Source organism: Dipodomys ordii, unplaced genomic scaffold (assembly GCF_000151885.1).
Source record: "Dipodomys ordii isolate 6190 unplaced genomic scaffold, Dord_2.0 Scaffold84, whole genome shotgun sequence".
In the NCBI taxonomy this organism is placed as follows: domain Eukaryota; kingdom Metazoa; phylum Chordata; class Mammalia; order Rodentia; family Heteromyidae; genus Dipodomys; species Dipodomys ordii.
The window spans coordinates 3,959,052-3,982,644 of record NW_012267300.1 but is presented as its reverse complement, the minus strand read 5'-3'; positions in this window follow the sequence as shown (position 1 = coordinate 3,982,644).

Sequence of the window (23,593 nt, the reverse complement as noted above, 5' to 3'; positions counted from 1 at the left end):
ATAAAGAAATAACAAGGGTTGGATGTAAGGACTTTGTTTTAGTCTGAGTCAGATGGAAGCCATTGGAGTTCTTTACCAGAGGGAATGACCTGATCTACTGTTGAAAATAGGGGAACATGAGGAAATAGTGAGGAGGCTGTGATATAATAGTAGAGTGATGTGTATTGATCATACACTGTTGATGTCTAACTGTAGGAGTAAGGGACTGACATGGTGGACTGACACACTGGAGGTCAGACACTGGGAGGAGATTAGCTTCAGGGTCACCTACACACTGAGATTGCCACCTGTAGAGAAAACTGGTTGTTAGGACCAACAGCTATGTTACTTTTTTCTATTTTTGAATTGTTCAGTGTCAGGCTTGAACTCAGGGTCTGGGCGCTGGTCCCTGTACTCTTTCACTCAAAGCTAGCACTCTACCACTTGGAGCCACAGCACCATTCGGTTTTCTTCATGGTTAATTGGAGTCTCACAGACTTTCCTGTCCAGGCTGGCTTCAAACCATGATCTGCAAATCTCAGCTTCCTGAGTAAGTAGGACTACAGGCATGAATCACTGGCACCTGGTGATATACTCCTTTTAAACTGTAAAGCTGTTGTCATTGTGCTCACTGAAAACATCAAGAGCACCCAGGAAAAAGACTGGAGCAGACAGACTAGAATTTTACTTTTGATGATTTATAAACCTAGCTCCAATTCAATGTCTATACATTTTTTTATAAAATGTTCCCTTTAGCCTATGTTCTCCATCTTCTTTCTTAATAATTTCACTTACTACATATATTTCTAATTCTGTTGGCAGCGCATTTTAATTTTATTACTTTTGGCAGAAAATTCACTGTTTTGATATGCCCAACATATGCCCAATATATAAGTCCTTTATGTAAACAATCAGTGTATTTTATTTGTTTTTATTTGTTCATATTTATTTAATGACTTACTTACTTTTGCACTACTAGGGTTTGACTAAAGGCCTCTCACTTAGTAGGCAGGTAAGTCAACACACCACTTTAGTCATACCTTCAGCCCCTATTTGCTGTGGTAAATTTCAAACTAAGGTCTTTCTTCATGTCTGTGTTTCTGTTCTCTCGTTTGTGCTTCCATGTCTGCATGAAGATGACAGGTACAAGCCACTGAGGCCAGCCATTGTGTTTCCTCTATAGCTTTGATGACAGACATTCAGCATAACACATAGCCATTGAAGATGGGGTCTTTCAATATTTTATGCCCATATCATCACTTCCCAAATAGTTAGGACCAATTAGTAATTGGCATATCCATCACTTCAGACATCTTCTTTGTGTTGGGAGCATTCAGAATAGTCTAGCTATTTTGAAATATCCAACTAATTATAAAACTACCTATCAAGCAGTATCCTAGTCAACTTTTGACTAGGCTATGAACAGAATTATAAACTTCCTCTCAGAAACCATTTCTGAGAATAATGGGTCTTGATGCATTGAGCTCCCATCTTAGGGGGAAGGGAACAGGGGAGGTAGGTAGGAAATTTCAAGGGAAGTAATGAGGTGAATGCATTCAGGAGAAAGTAAGGTCAGCAGTTTGGAGTGGAAGATAGATGGAAAAGCAAGTTTAAGCGGGTGAAAAAAAATTAAGCTGGTGAATAAATGGAGCCATGACTCAAGAGGGAGAGCACCAACTTTGAGTGGAAAAGCTAACGGACAATGCCCTGGCCCTGACTTCAAGTCCCAGTGCAGGTAAGGACAACAACAACAACAACATCTGGACATTGGTGGTTCACACGTGTAATCCTATCTACTCTGTAATCCTATGTACTCTAGACACTTGCATCTGAGATCTGAGGATTACAGTTCAACTCATATGCAGGAATGTCTGTGACACTCCAATTAAACATCAAAAAGCTAGGAGTGGAAACTAGCTCAAGTGGTAGAGTATGCTAGCTTTGAACAATAAAGCTTGGACAGCTAAGGGACCTGTGTTCTAGCTCCAGTTTTAGCACATTAAAAAAATGAAGGAAGGAAAAGCAAAGAAAGAGAGAGAGCGAGAGAGAGAGAGAGAGAGAAAGAGAAAGAGAAAGAAAGAGAGAGAAAGAGAAAGGGGGGGGAGAGAGAAAAGCAAGCAAGCAAAATAGAAACAAAGGAAGAAAGTTGGTGAGTTTTCATTGCCTCATTGGGATAGGCATGAGGAGCAAAGAATGTTAAGTGAACTGTGGAATGAAACAATGAGGGAATGCTAGCAGTTTGGGTAAGGACTGAGAAGGTATTGCTTAGCACTGAGTTTGAGGAATAGAAAGGGCGATTCTGATGTAGAAGGACATGTGGAAAAGCTGAATGTGGTAGCATTAATGAGAGAGTGGGTAAGAGGGTTGGAAGAGGATTATAGAGTAGATAAGATTACAGGTGTGAGCCACCAATGCCCAGCATTTTTTTTGTTTTTGTTGTTTTTTTAAAATATTTTTTTATTGTAAGATACTGTAATGAAAGGTTACAGTTAACATGAGCAAGGCAATGAGTCCATTGTTACCCCCACCTTTGTTTTTCCCCTGCCATCCCGTCCCTCCCCACATCCCTAACTCCTCCTCCCCTTCGCAAAGTGGTAAAGTTCCTTTTCAACATAGTGTCTTGTATATCTCGTTGTTACAATGGGTTATTCTGTTTCCCTATTTCAGCATTTTGTTATTTCCCTTCCCCTCCCCAAATTAGAAAAATGTATATACAAGTTTCAGGACACCAGAGTCAAATACAATGACAACAGGGGTTGTACCATAGAAGATATGGAACCAACCCAGTTGCTCCTCAGTAGATAAATGGATCAAGAAAATGTGGTATATATGTATATACACAATGGAATTCTATGCCTCCATCAGAAAGAATGACACCGCCTCATTTGTTAGGAAGTGGAAAGACTTGGAAAAAATTATATTAAGTGAAATAAGCCAGGTCCAAAGAAACATAGGTCCTATGGTTTCCCTTATCTTCAATAACTAGTATATGCCTAGGATAAGCAGAAGAGATCAAAAGCTATGTACATATGACCACATAACCTGATGCTAAGTGAAATGAACCCCAAGATAGGGACACAAGAGATTTTATCTTTCTTGTTCTTTTTAATGTACTTATAGTGTATCATGTGATTTTTTTTGTTTCCTTATATGTTGTTATTTTTGTCTTCATACCTGTACTGGGGCTTCAAGTCAGGGCCTGTTCATTGTAGCGAGTGAAGAAATGTTTACTCAAAGTCTGGTCCCCTAAACTCAGCACCAATTTACAAATAACAATTGGATTTTTGGAGAAAAGGAAGGACAGTTTATTAATTTTACTAGGTAACAGGAGGACCACATGAGCTGCTCTCAAAAGCCAGTGGTATAGTTGAGAACTTGGGTTTTATTTTACTTATTTTTTGTTTTATTTGAATATATTTTATTTTTATGCATTTTATTGTTATTATAAAGGTGATATAGAGGGAGTTACAGTTATATAAATCAAATAAGGTGTACACTTATTTGAACAACGTCACCCCTTCCCTTACTCTCTCCCAGACCCTACCCACAAGTTGTGTAGTTCATTTTCAACATAATGTGTAGTGAGTATTACTGCTGCCTTTGTTCACCTTGCGTTCCACTATTTCTGTGCCCCTGTCTTACCCTCCAAAAGACAGCTGGAAAAACAAGACAGCTGGAAAAGAAATGGAAAAACAGTAACAAAAAGGGGGAAAAACCCTCTTGTTTCCATTTCTTGGAATTCATTTTGATCAATATTATTTTATATAATAAGATGCATATAGGTATTGTGCCTTTGTGCTCCTCTCTTAAGAATATCCTCTTTTGGTCTGACTGTGTCTGAATGACTGGAAATCTGTAATTTATCATAATCCAGTGTATTTTTTCTTAACATCCAGTGTGTTTGCTTGTAGATTTATAAGTACATTCTAGTTATCAAAAATGAGGAAACCATGTAAACTCTGTTTCTTACTTCACTGAATAGAATTTCAATTCACTCCAATTAGAATGGCCATTATCAAGAAAACCAGCAAGAACAAATGATGACATGAATGTGGACAGAAGGGAACTCTGTTACACTATTAGTGGGATGTAAACTTGTTCAACCACTTTGGAAAGCAGTATGGAGGTTCCTCAAAAATCTAAACATAGATCTCCCCTATGATCTGTATGTGGCCCTGACTATGTGGTGGTATTGGTTTCTTAATTTTTTTTTTTGTCAGTCGTGGGACTTGAACTCTGGGCCTGGGCGCTGTCTCTCAGCTCTTCAGCTCAAGGCGAGCGCTCTACCACTTGAGCTACAGCGCCACTTCCGGTTTTCTGGTGGTTTATTGGAGATAGGAGTCTCACGGTCTCTCCTGCCCAGGCTGGCTTTGAACCGTGTTCCTCAGATCTCAGCCTCCTGAGTAGCTAGGATTACAGGCGTGAGCCATCAGTGCCCGGCTTGGTTTCTTAATTTTTTGGTAGTGTCACATCCTCTGAAGTGACATGTCAAGTTTGAGAGAAGTTTATTTCTTCCTGGGTGGAGGTGGGTCTGTGGTGGAAGATTGATTTAGTTGAAAATAAAAAAAGTTATATCCATAGGCTTCCTAATAAGCAGAGAGGTATGCATAATTATCCATCAGTCCTGTCCTTCCTTGGTTCCAAGGTGGCTACATGAGAGAATGATTGAAGTGCTGATACAAAGTGGAGGCTAGAGTGCCCTGCTTTTATCTCAACCCAAGGAAAGAAAAATCAGTGTTTATGATTTCTGAATTTGGAATTTGTGGGTCCAGGGGAGGAATAAGTGCTTCTCAGAGCAAGAGCAGCTTTTGTACCATTTACAACTGGGATTGGAGAAGACAAGGATCGAAAGGCAGAGTCAAAACAAAACCTCACTGTCATCATTGACTCTGTTTGACTCTAACCAGTCATCTGTGTCATAGGAATCTATACTCAAAATGGTTTAGAAACCAAGCTCCTTCTTACCACCCCTACCAGCTGGTTTATATCAGTAACCTCCTGCTTATGACCCCTGTCTTTTCTTTTGCCTGCACTATGTCCTATTAACAACAGCATACCATTTCTTAACCTGGCTTCTAGTGATAATACTTTCTATATGGAGAATTGTATGATGTAGCAGCATCCTTGGGTTTTACTCACAAGATATTATCATTGGTATATCAAATTTGAGCAATCAAAAATATTCCCCAATAGTGTAAATGGCCCACTGTGTGTGTGTGTGTGTGTGTGTGTGTGTGTGTGTAAGAAACCCCAGTTGAGAAAGAGTGAGATGGTGTAATTATTTTTGTGTGCAAGTTGTGTCAAGTTGCTCTACAGTTTAACTCTTTAAAATGTTTTAAATTAATTTTTAAAAGCTGTCTTTCAATAGTTGCAAAAAGAAGTTTCAATTCAACATGTGAATTTATGAGTACAACACATCTTAAATGCAGTTTTGTCTAACCTATGGAAAGTGTCCTCTGGGCCTCATCCTCTCTTCCAGATAGGTATCTTTCTTTCCCCTCCTCTTGCTTGCTCACTTTCTGGCTTGCTCCCAATTCATCCTAGATACATCAAACTGAAAGGCTTTTTTTTTTCTGATTACTTGCTTGGTCTGGATTGTTCTTCTCATATATCATCAAGCTGGTTCTCTCACTTCTTTCAAGACTTCATCAAGAGGTCACTCCAGGGAAGACCGTCCTGACCACACATTTAAAGCTGCACTTTTTCCAGTTTCATTATCCAGTTTCATTTATCATCAGCACACATAGTTTAAATTGATATTTATTTGTTTCTTTCTTTCTTTTCTTTTTTTTGTCAGTCATTGGGGCTTGAACTCCAGGCTTGGGCGTTATTCCTCAGCTCTTCAGCTCAAGGTGAGTGCTCTACCTCTTGAGCCACAACACCACTTCTGGTTTTCTAGTGGTTTATTGGCAATAAGTCTCATAGACTTTACTTCCCGTGATCCGCAGATCACAGCCTCCTGAGTAGCTAGGATTACAGGCGTGAGCCACTGGCACCAGCATGTTTGTTTCTTTTCAAGTAGTTGTGCAAAGGGGTTTCTCATCATCTCCAGTATCTGGAACACTGTCTGCAGGAAGTTGGCACAGTAAGCACTTACTGAATGAATGAATAAATAAGTGAATGACTATGACATCAGCAACAACCATGGCAGGGAAGAAGATAAGTCATGTGTATACAATAGGAGCTTCTAAACTTTAAGAATCAGGTGTCTTCACTTGTAGCCCTAGTCTTTTTTAAATTATATTTTTATAATCATTAACAAATTGCACAAAGAGGTTAAGATTCAATCAATCCATTTATAAGTACAATCCATCTTGATTGTATTATCCCTTTCATCATTCTCTCCCATTCCTCCTGACCCAACTTGTTCCCTCAATTTTCCTAGTAACACAGGAAATGCATAAAAATTATGACTGTATTTCCCCTGTCCTTCTTTTTATTCTTTTTTAAACACAATTTTTTTATTGTACAGAGGGGTGGGTTACAGTTGCATGAACAAGGTAATGGGTACATTTCCTATCAAGCATTGTTACCCCCTCCTTTGTTTTTCTCCCACCCCTGTACTCCTCCCCACCTCCCCAACTCCTCCCCCCACCCTCCCCTGGCCATGGTATAACCCCTGTTGTCACTGTATTTGATTCCGGTGTCCTGCATCTTGTATATACATTTTTCTAATTTGGGGAGGGGAAGGGAAATGACAAAATGATGAAATAAGAATACAGGTTGACTCATTGTAACAAGAAGATGTAAAGGACACTATATTGAAAATGAACTTCACAACTTTGTAACCCTATTCCTTAGAACTTGCTGCATCAGTGTACACCTTTTGGAACTGTATTAACAGGGCTGGCCAGTAAACGCTAACAGTGAATTCCTTGCTAAACTCAACAAATGCCATTTCAAAACCAAAGAAATGCTAATGGAGACAAAATCCATTTGTTAAGCAAATCATTAGTTTGAAGACAGAAACTTCTTGTGTGATAAATCTACTAATTTATGATCATTATTGGACATTAGTTAATTGGTAGACAGCTTTATGTCTTAGAAAAGACCAAGGAAACCTCTTGTGCATACAGAAGCTTACAGATCTTGAATTTTAGAATAAAATGAATGATCCCCACTCCATTCTGGTGCTCCAATGCTACTTCTAGAATTATTTCTGGGTTTTCATTTTTTTATTCTAATTTTATTTATTTATTTTTTGTTGGTCCTGGGGCTTGAGCTTAGGGCATGGGCTCTGTTCCTGAGCCTCTCTGTGCTCTAGGCTAGTGCTCTACCACTTGAGCCACAGCACCACTTCCAGCTTTTTTTGGGTATGTAGTACTAAAGAATCAAACCTAGAGCTTCATGTATGCTAGGCAAGCACTCTACCAGTAAGCCACATTCTTAGCCCTAAGTTTTTATTTTTAAATAAAAATTATACATATATCCAAATATTTAAATGAAACAAAAAGATAAATATTTAGAATCCATCTTTCTACCCTAAATCAACCTCCACATACATTTTAGGCAATATCCACAAATATCCTATACCCCTCCCCACATTTTATTTTTAGTTCCATATGGCATGTTATTTTGTGTGTGTGTATATATGTGAGAGACAGAGAGAGAAAGAGAGATTTTAACTTATTATCCTAAAGCTTTGAGAAAATAAGCCAATATAGCTATAGCCATTTGGCTTTCAATGTCCATTTGAATGACGGAAAGGAACCCATTCTGCATGGAAGAAACAGGCTGGCATTGGGCCCACATTTGAGAGATATAGGGGAGATGTTTACATTGTTCCCCTCTTTCTTCCAGACTCCAAGCCTCACTGAACCCTGACATAAATGCAAAAAAGGAATCAGTGTTGCATTTGGGAAAATGATCAGCAAGAAAATAAACTGACGTTGATGGGGCATATGCTATGTACAAGATATTTGAAATTCAAGGCAGATCTGATGAAAACATGTGTAGGAAGAGCTGTAAATAGCCTCATTTTTCAGGAAAGAAATATAGGCTTTGAGAACTAAAAAGAAACATACGTTGGAGAAAAGAGCCTCTTTCAATAACAGTGCTGGGAAAACTAGGTATCTATATACAGAAAACTGAAAACCCATATTCTCAGCTCCCCAAGCACAAAAATCAATTAAAAATTTACCAAAGACCTTAATTTAAGACCTGCAACTTTAAGGGTATAAAATTAACCCTCAAAAATCAATGGCTTTTCTGTATACCAACAATGAGAAGAGCACGGCTGAAATCAGGAAAGCAATTCCGTTTGTGATAGCCACACAAAAATAAAATACCTAGGAATTAACTTAAGAAATGAAGGACCTCTATGATGAAAACTTTAAAAATCTGAAAAAGGAAATAAAAGCCGAACTTAGGAAGTGGAAAAACCTCCCATGCTCCTGGATTAGAAGGATCAAAATCATAAAAATGACAATACTGCCAAAAGCTATCTATAAATTCAATGCTATACTTATCAATATTCCAACCTCATTCTTCAAGGAAATAGTAGATGCAATTCATATGGAACAATAAAAGACCTTGATTAGCAAAAATGACCCTTAACAGAAAGAACAGTGCTGGAGGAATATCAATACCAAATTTCAAACTCTACTACAAAGCCATAGTAATCAAAACAGCTTTGTACTGGCACAAGAACAGACCTCAGAACCAATGGAATAGAATTGAAAACCTAGAAATGAACCTACAGACCTATAGCTATCTAATCTTAGATAAGGGAGCTAAAAAAAATAGAATGGAAGAAAGACAGCCTCTTCAGTAAATGGTGCTGGCAAAATTGGTTAATCACCTGTAGAAAACTAAAGCTAGATCCTTATATATTCACCCTACACCAGAATTAACTCCAAATGCATCAAAGACCTAGGAGTCAAAGCAGACACCCTGAAAACATTACAGGAAGGAATATGAGAAACCCTAGGTCTCCTTAACACAGGCCGAAATTTTCTTAATAAAGACCCAGAAACACAACAAATCAAAGAAAGGTTGGACAAATGGGATTGCATGAAACTGCAGAGCTTCTGCATGGCAAAGGACATAGCTAGCAAGATCAATAGAAAGCCCATGGATTGGGAAAAGATCTTCACTAGCCATACAACGGATAAGGGTCCCATATCTAAAATATACCTGAAACTCCAAAAATTAAATCCCTCAACAACAAATCCTCAAAGAAACAACTGCCCGATAAATAAGTGAGTTAAAGACTTAAAAAGAAACTTCTCTGAAGAGGAAATAAGAATGGCCAATAGACACAAAGAAATGCTCAACCTCTCTAGCCATAAAAGAAATGCAAATCAAAACAACATTGAAATACCACCTCACCCCAGTTAGAATGGCTATAATCAAGAAATCTACTAACAACAGATGCTGGATGGGATGTGAACAGAAGAGAGTCCTACTGCATTGTTGGTGGGAGTGTAAACTTGTTCAACCACTTTGGAAAGCAGTATGGAGGTTCCTCAAAAGACTCCACATAGAGCTCCCCTATGACCCAGCAATCTCACATTTGGGTATTTACCCAAATGATCACAAACAAGACTGTACTAAAACTACCAGCACAATTATGTTTATTGCAGCATTATTTACCATAGCTAAGAGATGGAACCAACCCAGATGCCCTTCAGTAGATGAATGGATCAAGAAAATGTGATATGTGTGTGTGTGTGTGTGTGTGTGTGTGTGTGTGTGTATTATATAATGGAATTGTACACCTCCATCAGATAGAATGGCATTGCCCCATTTGTTAGGAAATGGAAAAACTTGGAAAAAATTATATTAAGTGAAGTAAGCCAGGACCAAAATAGGTCCCATAGTTTCCCTTATTTGCAATAACTAGTATATGTCTGGGACAAGCAGAAAAGGTCAAAAGCTATGGTCGTATGACTATATAACCTGATGCTATGCAAAATGAACCCCAAGATAGGGACACAAGTATTTTTTTCTTTCTTGCTATTGTTTCCAATACATTTGTAATATACCATGTGATTTTTGTTTTGTTGCTTTGTATGTTCCTCACCCAAGGTATAACCCCTGTTTTCACTCTATTTGATGTCCATGTAATTTGGGGAGGGGAAGGGAAAAAACAAAATGTTTAAATAGGGATACAGGTTGACACATTGTAACAATGAGATGTATAAGACACTATGTTGAAAAATGAACTTTATAATTTAGGTTGGGGGGGGTAGTTGTGGGGATGGGAGGAAGAGATGGTAGGGGAAAACAAAGGAGGAGGCAACAATGCCAGATAGGAAATGAACATATTACCTTGCTCATGTGACTGTACAGTATTTTTGCAATAAAAAAACTTATTCAAAAAAAGACCTGAAAATTTGAAACTACTAGCAAAACTACAAGGCAAATTCTTCAAGATACAGATAGGCAACAACTTTCTGAACAGGATACAAATAGCTCAGGAAATCAGAGTAATTATTGCATCAGATTAAAGCTTTGTTTGACATATAGAAGTATCAGATTAAAATGCTTCTGTACATAAAAGGAAGGATTTATCAGAATGGAAATGGGAGGAAATCTTGCCAGCTATTCCTCTGACAATGGATTACTATCTAGAATACATAAAATGTTGAAAAAATTAAACACCAAAACATAATCCAATTTATAAATAGGCAAGTAAACTGAACAGGGAGTTCTCAAAAGAAAAGCACAAATAGCAACTATATAAATACACAAAGAAATGTTTAGCAGCCTTAGTCTTCCAGGAAATATAAATTTAAAAAATACATGGGAATTTGATGTCATTCTAGCAAAATGGGAATAATTTTTGTCCTCTAAGATATGGACATCAAAAGAAACTCGTATACTAGGAGTGTATAATGAAATCACTATGAAATCATGTTGGAGGCTCCTCACAATAAAACCTAATTTCTCCCAAGGCTTTCTGAAGTCCTGAAAAAACCAGCGTTCACTTTAGCTTCTAGATCTGCACTGACCAAAATAATAGTTCTCCTTGTCCCAAGTGGTTATTTACATTTAACTTCATACTAATTAAAATAAAATAGCTAAAAAATCCAGTTCTTCAGTTTGATTGGCCAGCTATGTCTTCGGATGGTGGTGTTCTAATCTCTTATCTTTCTTCTCTCTTCCTTCCTTCTGTGATCACATTAACATGAGTTCTTTTCCAATTTGTTTTCCTTTTTCCCTCTTGTATATGTTTTCTATGTTGGACATGTGTACTAACTTGAAATGTTTTTCTTTCTTTCTTTATTAAAAGAGGCACATAGGCATTGAGACTTTGTGTTTCTCTCCTAAGAGTATCCTCTTTTGGTCTCACTGAGTGTAAGTATGTAGAATCTTGTATAATTTATCATATTGCAGTATGTTTTAGATGTAACTTCTGCATATCAGAGAAAACATGTGTTGTTTGTCTCTCTGAGCTTGGCTTACTCACTTAACACAAATTGTTCTAGTTCCATCCATTTCATTGAAAATGACATTATTATATTCTTTCTAATGGCTGTGTAAAATTCCATTGTGTGTGGGGACCATATTTTTCAGATCCATTGTAGGGCATGTGGGCTTTTTCCATATGTTGGCTATTGTGAATAGTGCGGCAATGAACATGGATGTGCCAGTGTCTTTATCAGGTGTATTTATTTTCTAAACAACATTGGAACCAACACTTAGGTGCTTGCTACTCTTGAACCTGCCATCGCAGACACCTAAATTTCCATAAAACACATTTTAGATGGGTAAAAGAAAAAAAAGGAGTGCCCACCAACTCATGAATAATGATGAAAGAAATATCCATGAGGATGAAATGTTCCACTCTCTAAAAAAGTAGTGAAATAACTCTTGCTCCTGCCTATCAAACTGATGGCAAGTAGGGTAAGTGTATGAGAATGCATAGAAGACTGAAAATAAATTAGAACAATACTAAGTTGCATGTTTAAGTCCATTAATGTGAGCATAATGCAAACCTACTGGATCAGTATTGCTTTTTAAAATTATCCTTAAGTAGTATGAGGGAGTTTCAATTCAACCTGTCAGTTGATGAGCACTAAGTATCTGATTTTAATTATATGTTATCTGGCAATAAACAGAACACTGGCATTTTCTACAGATGAAGGATACATTTTATGTGTAGGAAGAGAAATAAAGATGTGCAAAAGTGGTAAAGTTCTTGATTTTAACTTTTGAGTATATATTTTCAAACAATTTTTCATTGACTACAGTAGAGTTAAAATAACAGCAACAACAACAAAATAAAAAGCAAGAGCACCAAATGATGGTAAAGAAAGGCAATGACAGGGATCCTGAGCTTAGAGGGAGGCCAGGCCTGCTGTAAAGTTCATTTCTAACATAGTGTCTAGTGAGTATCATTGTTGCATTAGTTCTTTTTTTCTTGTTGTTTCTGTGACTCCCTTTCCCTTCCACAGATCAGAGAAACTTATATACAAGACAAAGGGTACAGAAAACTAAAACAGAAAGAAAAAATAGAAGTAACTGCAATCAGGACATAATAAGAACCTCTTGTATCCAATTCTTGGAGTTCATTTTGATACACTTCCTTATATATGTCCTATGCACTTAGTTATTAGGTTATTGTGATCCCCTGCTAAGAATATCATAGACATATTCGAGTATCATAGACATATTCCAGATATTACAAATGAGGAAAACCATGTAACTTATATTTCTTTGGGCCTGGCTTGCTTTGCTTAATGTAATTTTTTCTAGGCCTTTCCATTTTCTCATGAATGGGACAATGTTATTCTTTCTGATGGAAGCATAGAACTTCATTGTGTATATATACCACATTTTCTTGATCCATTTATCTACTTAGGGATATTTGGGTTGGTTCCATATCTTAGCTATGGTAAATAATGCTGTAATACACATGGTTATGCTGATAGCTTTAGTATGGCCTGGTTTAGTGAATGCCCAGAAGTGGGATTGCTGGGTCATAGGGAGCTCTGTTTAGTCTTTTAAGGTTAAAAAAGTTTGAATTCCCACCAAGAGTGTAGTAGCATTAAATTCTGACCACATCCCCACCAGAATCTGTCGTTATTAGACGTCTTGATAATGCCCATTCTAACTGAGATGAGGTAGGATCTCAATGTTGTTTTGATTTGCATTTCTTTTTTTATTTTATTTTATTTTATTTGTGAAGATACTGTACAGAGGGGTTACAATTACATGGGCAGGATAATGCGTACATTTCTTACCAAGCATTGCAGCCTCCTCCTTTTGTTTACCCTTCACATGCATTTCTTTTATGGCCAGAGATATTGAGAATTTCTTCTTCATGTGTCTATTGGCCATTCTTATTTCCTCTTCAGAGAAATCTTCTTTAAACCTTTAGCCCACTTGTTAATGGGGCTGTTGTTTCTTTAAGGATTTGTTTTTGAGAGATTTAATTTTTTGAGTTCTAAGTATATTTTAGATATGAGGCCACTGTCTGCTGTATATTTGGAAAGTGAGGATCTTCTTCCAAGCTGTGTGCTTTCTATTGAGCTTGCTAGCTATGTCCTTTGTCATGCAGAAGTTCTGCAGTTCATGCAATCCCGTTTATCCAAACTTTCTTTGATTTGTTGTGTTTCTGGGTCTTTATTAAGAATGTTTTGAGCCCTAGTGATTCTCCTATTCCTTCCTGTAATATTTTCAGGGTCTCTGCTCTTACCTCGAGGTCTTTGATCCATTTGGAATTGATTCTGGTGCAAGGTGATATAAAAGGTTCTAACTTCAATTTTCTACACTTGTATAGCCAATTCTGCTAGCACCACTTTTTGAAGAGACTTTCTTCCATCCTGTTTTATTTATTTATTTATTTTGGTTGTTGTTGTTCCCTTATCAAATACTAGGAATGTGAGTTCCTTTCTGGGTCTTCAGTTCCATTCCATTTGTCCTCAGGCCTGCCCTTGTTCCAGTACCAAGCTGTTTTTTTTTTTATTACTACAGCAGTGTTTTTCTTGCTAAGGATTGTTTTTGTTATTCAGGGACTTTTGTTATTCCATATGAATTTTTGGATTGCTTCTTTGATTTCATTAAATAATGAGGTTGGGACAGAGATGGGAATTGCATTTAATTTGCAGATAGCCTATGGCAATATTGCCATTGTCATGATTGCCTTTGCCAGGAGCATGGGAGGTTTTTCCACTTCCTTAAATCTGCTTTAAATTCCTTTGTAAAATTTTCATTATAAAGGTCCTTTATGTCTTTGGTTAAGTTAATTATTAGGTATTTTATGTTTTTTGAGGCTATTACAAAAGGAGTTGTTTTTCTGATTTCAGACTTGCTCTTCTCGTTGTTGGCATACAGAAAAGCTATTCACGTTTGTGGATTCATTTTATACCCTGCTATTTTGCCAAAGTTTAAGACCAGCTAAAGTAACCTGGGAGTGGAGTCTATGGGGTTCTTTAAATATAGGATCATGTCTTCTGCAAAGAGGGAGTTTTACTTCTTCTTTTCCATCCCTTTATGTTTGCACCTTGCCTTATTGTTCTAGCTAGGAATTCTAATACTATATTGAAGGGTAGTAGAGAGGGTGTATTTTCTTGTCCCATTCCTGATTTTAGAGGAAATTGCTCTAACTTTTCACAGTTAAATATAATGCTAGCTGTAGGATTGTCATATAATGCCTTAATTTTATTAAGCAATGCTCCATGGATTCTTAGTTTTTTACAGAACTTTCATCATAAAGGGGTGTTGGATTTTGTCAAATGTTTTTTCTGTAACTAATGAGATGATCATGTGGTTCTTATCCTTGCTCTCCCTGATATGTCGAATGACATACATTGACTTGTGTGTATTAAACCAGCTTTACATTCCTGGAATGAATCCTGCTTGATCACAGTGTATAATTTTCTTGATGAGTTGTTGAAGTCAATTGAACAGAATTTCATTGAGAAGTTTTGCATTGATATTCATCAAAGAAATAGGTCTATAGTTATTTTTCTTTGATGAGTCCCTGTCTAGTTTTGGAATGAGGCTATGCTGGCGTTATAGAATGAGTTTGCTAGTTAACTTTTACTTTCAATTAATTTCATTGAAGAGTTTGAGGAGTGTTGGAATGACTCTCCATTGAAGGCATTACAGAATTTGGCTGGGAATCCATCTGGTTCTGGGCTTTTCTTGGATGGGAGGTCTCTTATTGCCCTTTCTATTTCAGGACTTACACTTATATTTTTAGTTGATTTAAATCTTTTTTGTTTAATTTAATTTTACTTCAATTTTATTGTCAAAGTTTTGTACAGACAGGTTACAGTTACATAAGTAAGGTAGTGATTACATTTCTTGTCTAACTTGTTACCCCTCCTCCATTTTTCCTCTCTCTCCCCATCTCCAATCCACCCACCCAAGTTGTACAGATTATTTCCAACATATTATCTTGTAAGTATCACTGTTGCATAGGTTTCCCCTTTGTCCTCTGTATCACCATTTTGTTGTTCCCCCTCCCTTCCCTAGTTCAGATAAACATATATACAATCAAATTTAGTGACAACAGGGGATAAACCATGGAGGGAAGAACAAACAAAAGAAATGGAAATCACTTAGTACATTGAGAACAACAACAAAGAAAAATCTCCTATGTCAATGTCTTGGAGTTCATTTCACTTGTCATCTTCTTATTAGGTCATATGTACATAGCTATTGAGATATTCTGCTCATCTGCTAATATTATCTTAGATGTATACTAATTATTACAAATAAGGGAGACCATGGGACCTGTGTTTTTTGGGTCTGGCTTACTTCACTTAATATTATTTTTTTCCCCAAGCCCTTCATTTCCTTACAAATGGGGCAGTGCCATTCTTTTTGAAGGAAGCATAGAGGTCCATTATGTGTGTGTGTGTGTATGTGTGTGTGTGTGTGTGTGTATGTGGCATCTGGGTTGGTTCCTTATCTTAGCTATGGCAGTTTAAATCTTCTGGGTTAATTTGATTATATCACTATTTGCTAGAAATTTTCCATTTTTTGAAGATTCTCAAAATTGTTAGGATAAAGTTTTGCAAAGTGTTCCCTTGTAATGTTCCGAATCTTGCTTGTTTCTGTGGTGATGTTTCTGTTCTCATCTCTGATTTTATTTTATGCATTTCCCCCTTTTTTTTTTTTGGAGATTTGCTAAGGGTATGTCAATTTTGTTAATATTTTTGAAGAACCAACTCTGTTTTGTTGATACTGTCTATGTTTTTCTGGACTCCAATTCACTTAATTCTGATTTAATTTTGATTATATGTTTCCATCTACTTGATTGGTGTTTGGCTTGTTGTTCTTTTTCAAGAAGCTTAAGGCGCATCAGTATATTGTTGGTTTGAGATTTCTCTGTTTTATTAATGTAAGCATTCAGACCAGTACATTTTCCTCTGAGTATTGCCTTTTCTGTGTCCCAGAGAAGTTGGTATTTTGTGTAGTAATTTTAGTTAAACACCATAATTGTTTGAATTCTGTTCTGATCTCTTCAGTGACCCACTGGTAATTCTACAATGTGTTGTTCAGTCTTCATGATTTTTCGATGGTGGCTTTTGGTACTGATCTCTGACTTTACTCCATTGTGGTCTGAGAAAATACAGGGAATACTTTCAATATTTCTGAATTTGCACAGATTTGCTTTGTGCCTAAAATGTGATCTATTTTAGAGAATGATCCATGTGCTGCCAAGAACATATATTCTAGTGTTGCTGGGTGGAATATTTTGTAGGTGTTGGTTACGTCTACTTGGTCTACGCAATTATTTAGTTTTTAAGAGTCTCTGTTGAGTTTTTGCCATGTATACCTATCCAGAGGTGACATGGGTATGTTAAAGTCACTAATGATCAATGTGTTTGTATCTATGTGTTTTTATTGTAAGTAATGTTTGTTTGATGAAGTTGGGTGCTCTGGCATTTGGTATATAGATATTTAGGATTGTTATATCCTCCTGTAAGAAAGATCCCTCTGTTATTATGTAATGGCCTTCTGTGTCTGTTCTCCCTAATTGTAATTTGAAGTCTATTTTATCTGATATTAGGATTGCAATTCCAGCCTGTTTATGGGGGTTGTTTGCTTGATACACTTTATTACAACCTTTCATTTTCAGAATGTTTTTACATGGGCAAGATATGTCTTGAGGACAGCAGAAAGATGGATCTTGTTGTTTGATCCACCTTGTCAGTATATGTCATTTAATTGGAGAGTTAAGTCCATTTATATTGAGATTTAGGATTGAGAGGTGTTTGGTAGTTCCTGCCATGCTATCCACTTTGTTAGGGGCTGTGACTTGTGAATTCTTACTATAACTATCTGGTTTTCTGTTTAGGGACTGTTTCTCTGCCTTTATCATGTTCTTGTTTCGTTTTCTACATGTAGGACATCTTTCAGTATTTTCTGAAATTTGATGGAGATATATTGTTTCAACTTTTCCTTGCTGTAGGAGATTTTTGTTTCTCAGTTATGAGCTATCATTTAGCTAGGTACAGTATTCTTGGTTGGTTGGTGATTGTTTCTCTCTAGGGCATGCTATACCTCATTCCAGGTTCTCCTTTCTTTCATAGTCCTTGATGAGAAATTTGTAGTTATTCTGATTGGTTTTCCTTTATAGGAGATTGTTCACTTCACCTTGGAAGTTTTAAGGTTCTTTCTTTGATCTCTCTTGATTCTGTGTGGATTACAATATGGCGGTGGGATGTCTTGTTCTGATCTAGTCTGTTTAGGATTCTAAAGGTTTCTTGTATCTAGATGGGCCTATCTTTTTGGATATTTGGGAAGTTCTCTTCTAGCTTTGGTTAAATATATGTCCTATTTCATTAGTTTCTTTCTCTAGGCCCTCCTCAATCTCAATTAGCCTTAAATTAGTTTTTCTGATTGTGCCTTGTATCTCCTATAGGCATCTATCTTGTTTCTTGGATTTGTTTTGAATAATTGTCTGTTCTTTCTCCATAGAGTGGAGACTATTTTCAAGTCCAAAGATTCTATCTTCTACATCATTGAATCTGCTGTCAAGACTTTCTACTTTGTTTTTATTTCCATTTCTTCTAATTGGTCAGTTTAGATAGCTTCAATTTCTTTGTTGAAGCTGGTTTAGATCTTGTATGGACTTCTTTGCTTCTTTGATTTGGTTTTCTCTCAAACCCTTTAGCTGAGTGGCTAAACTGTCATTGAAATTCTTTTCCGTCTGTTGGAATTCTTGTAGCTTTCTGTTTGTGGATTCCATTAATTCCTTTATTAATCTCTGGTTAGTCTCATCTCTCTCTCTCTCACACACACACACACACAGCCATATTCAGGCTTTCAAACTTTTCATTCAGCATGTTTACCAGTAGTGTTTGTAAACATTTTGAGTGCTATCCTCTAGATTTCCATTGACTACTCTTTTGTCTATTTTGAGTGAGAGTTGAGGTTCATTGACTTGCCATTTTTTTTGTGTTTCTATGGCTTGTTCTGCCCATTTGGAAATGATAGAAAATCTAATATGACACCAATACACAATTTTAAGACAAGAACCAACACAGAGCCCTGTAGCTGCAGAATATAGAGGTTTACAATCATAATTATTTTCACTTTCTCTTGTTTTTGGATATAACAACAGATCCAATACCACCACAGAACACCATTTTAAGACAAAAACCAACCCTGAGCCCTGTAATTGCACTGATTTTAGTGGTTCAAAATCATAAATAATTATTCCCCTATCTATCTCTGCTTTTCTTTGTTAGGGGAGTGGTATTGTGATTCAGGAGTGGGGATTATATGTAGTTGTAATCAGTGAACAAATTTGTCATGAATTTTAAGCAATCTGGACCAAAAGGATAACATGATGAACCACTTTGACACAGTCAAAATAAACACAGGAACTATCTAGCTGAATGGCAAATGACTAGGGATCAACAGACTAAGGAAAACAAAGAAGGATTGAAGAACTAGAATGTAAATGATATAAATGAGGAGGAGAAAATGAGAGTATAGGAATGTAGAGAAGAAAACAAACAGAATGAAGGAACGTAAGACCTAAATTCAGAGAAAGAAAAAAGAAAAAGAAACACAAAAATGATTTTAAAAAGAGAAATAAGAGGGGCTGGGAAGATGGCTCAGTGGTAGAGCGCTTGCCTTGCATGCCTGAGGCCCTGGGTTCGATTCCTCAGCACCACATAAGCAAAAAGAAAAAAGCCGGAGTGGTGCTGTGGCTCAAGTGGTAGAGCGCTAGCCTTGAGCTGAAGAGCTGAGGGACAGCGCCCAGGCCCAGAGTTCAGGCCCCACGACTGGACCCCCCAAAAAAAAGAGAAATAAGAAAATTAAAAATATGTATAAAGCCTGGGGCTGAATGCTATCAGGAGTCTGAGATCTGAGGATTGCAGTTCAAAGCCAGTCCAGGCAAGAAAGACCGTGAAGTCTTTATCTTCAATAAACCACCATAAAACCAGAAGTGGCACTGTGGCTCTAGTGGTGGAGTGCTAGCCTTGAGCTAAAGAGCTCAGGGACGGCACTTTGGCCCAGATTTCAAGCTCCATGCCCGACCAAAAAATGTATAAAGTAATAATAATACTAAAATTAAATATACTATGATTGAGAAATAGAGAATTGAATAATGAAAAATATGGTCTGAAATAAGTTTGCATACAATGAGGAAGCCTAGTAATCACTCTCATCTATGTATCTATTAATGAACAGAATGGCATTGAAGAAGAAAGATTGCAGAAAAAAAGGAAAAAATAAAAATAATATAAAAGTAGAAAAAGTAAAAAAAAAGTCATAGTTGGAAAAAATTCTTCAATTTAATTGGGGGATCTTGTGTCTCTCCTATGTCTGCTCTCCAATCTCTTGATGAATCTTTAACTTCCTTGCAGTGTTGTTTTCCTTGTGGCTTAGTTGGTTTCTCAAATCAGTTTGTTTGAGCCGGCAGAAAATAGTTCTGCCTTACAGACTTAGGGTCTTTGTGTTCCTCCTCCGCTATTTGTGTCCTGCAGGAAGGAGGTGGCTAGTTTCTGTAGTTGTTGCAAGGGAGCCTGAGTGTGGGTGGGGAGCTTGAGTGTGGGTGGAGTTGTGGTGTGTCTGGAATCAGTGGCTTTTTCCAGCAGGGCTAGCTCCTGAGACTCTCCCAGCCTGAAGCTGCTCTTGTCTTTTATGGCTCATCCATTTTTTTTATTATGTCCAGGGATAATTTACAGAATTTTTAATTTGTGCAGCCATCTAAGGTGCAGTTTTAGGAGCTCTCTAATAGAATGTCATTGTTTGCTGCAGAGGGGAAGGGCCACTTCTAGTTGTGTCAACCTGGTAAAGAAAGTTGTCCTGCCATAATGTTGTAAGGTGAATTATCCCAGAAGCCACATTTAGGAAGATGAAATATTGGAGTCTTTATTACACAGTTAGCAGTTGTAACAAAGGACTGCAGCCCCCAAATACACACAACATGGTTAGGAAACAGGCCAGAGAGGAAAGAAAGAACAAAAGCAGTACCAATAAGTCAGTTCAGTTTCAATGGCGAGCTGAATTGGGATGACATGATGATTGAAGATTAGCCAGGAGATTTGACACAGGACACAATCATGGAGACACACATGGCATTGCGTAATGGTGCTATGCTGGTTCAGCCTAAATAGGGCCAGAGCAGGGAGCAGGTCCACAGGAAATTCCCAGTGCCAGGCACGGACTGACAGGTTCAGTAACCTATCAGCCAAGTGCCCGCCCTGCCTCCAGGGTGATGTGTGGGGGTGTTTCCTTGCCTCAGCATGAAGAAAGATACTAGACCCTGCCATTCACCTTGTGGCCAATATGGTGCCGGCCAGATCTGACTTCTTTATTTCAATAGGAGGAGCTTCCTCCTTTTGGCTGAGGCAACCTTGGTCTGAGCTGCCTCTCATTGGTCAGATTTCTTTGCCCTTTTGAAAAATGGTGCCAGTCTCTGCTACTTAAGCTCAAGTTATCTGCTAGCTGCTCTGGAAGGGTCTATGCCAGTATCAAGGATGGCGTTCTCAGGTGTGGGAGAAGGGCTTCCTTCCAAAGCTGTTCTATGAGAGAGAGTGAGGTTTTCTTTTGTTGGGTACTTACGCTTTTTCTCTTGGTTTCAGACTGGCTGTGATCTGCATCCATTTGTGGACAGCAGGATGTGGATTTCCACTGCTAGTTATCCATTTTGTGCTGGAGGTGAGTGAAAAACTGCATGTATTCTTGTCTCCAGTGGCTTTGTCCCAACTCTATCTGATGCTGCCGCTGCTGCCAGCCTGTGCTCAAATCTGTCTTTTTAAGCAGGCTGCCTGAAGTTTTCCTGTCTGGCCCAAATCCTTGTACTATATGGCTAACTTGATATGACTCTCTCGCCCTGGACTTTTTGCTGGCATACTAAGGTTTCTTGGAAAGAACTCAGTAAGACCCCAGCCGCGGCTCTGCCATCTTCCTAGTTCTTTCTCCCAACTCTTTTTAAAGTAAAACACACTGACTTTGGTATAAAGAAGTAAAAAAGAAAGAGATATATGTGATAAATGTATAATAGAAGTAGATGTATGTCATATTTGCTCTTTCTGTTTCTCTCTCTCTCCCTCTATAAAATAAAGTGGAATGTATTTATTTTACAGAAGTGCCACATGCCCCTAATTTTTTTGATGGATCATTTCAACTCTTGTCTTAGAGATACATCTTTTAGGAAGACTTTTTTTTCTTTTTTTTTTGGTCCGGTCGTGGGGCCTGAACTCGACTGGGCGCTGTCCCTCAGCTCTTCAGCTCAAGGCTAGTGCTCTACCACTTGAGCCACAGCGCCACTTCTGGCTTCTTTCTTTTTGCTTATGTGGTGTTGAGGAATCGAACCCAGGTCCTTAGGCATGCAAGGCAAGCGCTCTACCACTGAGCCACCTTTAAGACTTATTTTTTCTTAAAGCTTGATAAATGCTAAAATGAATAATGATGATTGAAATCACACTTCTCATTTGAGTGTAATGGTAAATAATGAGGACATATAAAGAAAATATATAAGATAAAAATTCCTCATATTTGTTTATGTTTAGGTTTTAATGAGATGGACTTACTTACTTATTTGGTTTAATGAGTTCAAAGTAAAGAACAGCCTTATCCACACAAGATTCTTAGACCCGAAAGTGCTGGTAGTACCACATCTTGGTCTTAATTTAACACAGAAAGATTTAGACCTCTGTACAGAAAAGAGATATGAACTACTGGGCAGTTACATTGGTTTTATTAATAATAACTAGAAAAGGTAGTTACCCAGAAAGGTAGTACTCAGTTGTCTATTGGAATGGGAGATCTAAATTGTTCTACATGTAAAAGGGAAAGATAAGGAATAGGGAAGGGAGGAGGGTGAGGTTATTTGGATGATTTTAAATGTAGAAAACAGTGCATTTCAATTTTGGTATGGAGTCTGATGGTGAAGTAGATGCAGAGGAGAAGAGGAGCTGCAGTCATCTTGCTGCATACAAAATTGAGTGGCATAATTTATTATATTTACAGATTATGAGTCCACTGGGTTGGACAGTGGTCTCTTGTCAGGCACCTGCAGGCAAATGCTGGCTGGGGCTTAGTCATTTGAAAACTTGACTAGGTTGGTGGACCCTGTGGTAAGTTAATGCCAACGGTTGGCCAGAGGTCTTAGCTCTTTGTACTTTTTAGTTCTTCTCTGGTCACAATTTGAGCACTCATTTGGCATAATAGCTGGCTTTCCTCACAGTAAAATCCAAGAAGCCAAGTTGAAGCCTGAAGAGTCACACAGCATCACTCCTACTGTCTTCCCAGAGCCAGTTCTGATTCATTGTGCAAGGGATTTGTACAGGGCACACATATCAGGCAGTGTGGTTCACTGGGGGAACATCTTAGAGGCTGGCCACCACAGAAGAGATCACAGAGTTATTTAGTGGGTAACTATAAAAATTACTTCAAATCTCTATGAAATCTCTCTATATAGTATCTCCCAGCCTCCTCACCCAAATTTTGATACAACTACAATAGTCATTAACGGTTTGTAAAGTTCTATTTGCTTTTGAGGCCTAGTCCAAGTTGGCTTGAGAAAAGAAGCCACCACAGTTCTGAACACATCTCCCTTACTTATATCTCTATATGGTATTTCATCTGTGTGAAACTAAGAGTCTCTGAGTTATATTTCTAAGAACTTCTGTAAAAGTAGTGGGCATCTCTGAGATTTCTCTATTTCTCTTATAAATCATTTTGTTATTTAAGATTAAAGTGACACAAAAGAGAAACTAGTTTTTTTTTCATTGCCCAAGGCAACGAAAATGATAGCAACTTTCTTTTATATTCAAGATTTTATATTGGCTTGAGTGCAGGAAGACAGTGAAAGTTCTTTCAGCCATTTTTGCCGTATTCATATCCTCTGAGAAGCAGACTAAAACTCTTCCAAGAAAGAACATTTTCTTGTCTCTCCTCAGAAACAAGAGACTTGAGAATCCAGAGGAAGAAAGGTCTTACTCAAAAGTCCTCTGCATGGATAGTCAGAACTTCTCTTTATGGAAGATGGTTACTTCTCGAGGAAAAGCTATTCATCAAAAATAACATCAAGGGCTGGGAAGGTGGCTCAGTGGTGGAGTGCTTGCCTCACATGCATGAGGCCCTGGGTTCGATTCCTCAGCACCACAAAGCAGAAAAAGCCAGAAGTGGTGCTGTGGCTCAAGTGGTAGAGCACTAGCTTTGAGCTGAAATGCTGAGGGACAGCACC